Below are 2,010 nucleotides of genomic sequence, written 5' to 3'. Positions count from 1 at the left end.
GAAACAAATTCACAGTTATACTTGATGATTTCAACACTCCTCTTTCAGTAACTGAACTAGTAGACATAAAATCAGTAAATATATAGAAGAAATGAACATCTTCAACCCGCTAGATCTAGTTATATTTACATAATACTCTACTCAACAATAGAATACACATTCTGGTTAAAGGCACATGGAGCATTCGCCAAGACAGATCATATTCTGAATCACAAAACAAACTCTCACAAGTGTAAAAGAATACAATGCTCTTTGACCATAATAGAATTAAACTAGAAACACAAATAGAAAAATCTCCAAACATTTGGATATTAAAAAATACACTTCTTAATAATCCTTGGATCAAAGAGGAAGATCAAAACCACATACTAACATCCCTTGTAAACACAGATGTAAAAAAACATTAACAATATACTAGCAAATGTAATCCAGCAATTATAAAAAGGAATGAAAATTTTAAAAAAGAAAATAATAATAATTTAAAAAAACAAAACAAAGAAAACTTTAAAACTTTAAAACAGAAAATAAGTTGCTAAACTGGTAAACCTAAATCCAAACATACTGAATCTGTAGGATGCAACTAAAGTAGTAGAGTGGGCTATATACCATTAAAGAAAAATGATCTCAAATTCACCTTAAGAAACTAGAGAAAGAGCAAAATAAGCCTAAAGAAAGTAGGAGAGATTACAAACAGCAGAAATCAAAAAACTTAAAACAGTTGAAAAAAGAAAAAAATTAATGGAACCAAAGCTAGTTCTTTGAAAACACCAATAAAATTTATAAATATGAAAGAAGACACAAATTACCAACATTAGTAATGAAGAAAGCCCCAAAGATATTAAGAGGATACTATGAAAAACTATAAATTCAAAATCTTAGAAGAAATGAACCAATTTCTCAAAAACTGCATACAAAATATCTTCCCAGAAGGTGGAAGAGATAATCTGCATGTTCCTACAACTATTAAGAAATTAAACTTATATTTTAAAAACTTTTCTAAAAAGAAATCTCTAGACTCAACGGTTTCACAGTGGCAAAGTCCACAAAATGTTTAAAAAAGAAATAAGACCAATTCTACACAATGTCTTCCAAAAAACAGGAGAGTACACTTTCCAAGTCACTTTCTAAGGGCAACATTACCCTTATGCCAACATGAAACCAGACTCCCCTCTCCAATAGAAACTACACACCAATATCCCTGATGAATATAGATGCGAAGTCTAAGCAGAAATCACAAGGGAAACTAGAAAATACTTTCAAAAAAATAAAAATGAAAACACAACATAACAAAACTTATGGGATACAGCAATAGCAGCGCTCAGAAGGAAATGTATTCTGTAAATGCCCACCCCTACCTCACAACACATACAAAAATTAACTCAAAATGACCTAACTGTAGTAGCTAAAACTATAAAACTCAGAAGAAACAAAAGAGTAGATCTTAATGATCTTGGACTTGGAAATGTGTTACAATGGTAAAAGCACGAACAACAAAATAAAAAAGTAAATTGGATTTCATCAAAATTAAAAACATTTGTAGTCTATGGCCATGCCACTCTGAACAAGCCTGATCCCATCTGATCTCGGAAGCTAAGCAGGGTTGGGCCTGGTTAGTACTTGGATGGGAGGCCACCTAGGAAGACCAGGTGCTGTAGGCGTAAAAAATAAGGGATTGTAAGTTGACAAGGTCCTTGCAATCTGTGAGGTCAACCAAAGGTTGCCTCGCTTAAAAAAAAAAAATTAAAAGAAAAATTTGTGCCAAAAAATTATCTATGTCTTTTGCTAATTATGCTAATAAAAAGAAAGTGAAAGGACAACCTAAAGAATGAAAGAAAATATTTGCAAATCATATATCTAATAAGGGTCTAGTGTCTAGAAAAAATAAAAAGTCTTACAACTCAAAAACAAACACTACCCAATTAAAAAATGGGAAAAGGACCTGAATAGGCACTTCTCCAAACCTATACAAAAAAAGGCCGACAAGCACATAAAAAGGTGTTAAAAATCATT

At 31.5% G+C, this 2,010-nt stretch overlaps 1 non-coding gene across 1 annotated transcript; it reads left to right on the top strand.

Moving 5' to 3' along the window:
* Positions 1-1,539: 1,539 nt before the first annotated feature.
* Positions 1,540-1,658, top strand: LOC111739242. Its single transcript, XR_002780184.1, has one exon. It is a non-coding gene; the product is annotated as a 5S ribosomal RNA (ribosomal RNA).
* Positions 1,659-2,010: the final 352 nt, after the last annotated feature.

The sequence above is a fragment of the Pteropus vampyrus genome, unplaced genomic scaffold (genome assembly GCF_000151845.1).
Source record: "Pteropus vampyrus isolate Shadow unplaced genomic scaffold, Pvam_2.0 Scaffold48, whole genome shotgun sequence".
NCBI classification, from domain to species: Eukaryota; Metazoa; Chordata; class Mammalia; order Chiroptera; family Pteropodidae; genus Pteropus; species Pteropus vampyrus.
Note: the sequence above shows the minus strand (reverse complement) of the source record. Positions and strands in the feature narration are given on the sequence as shown.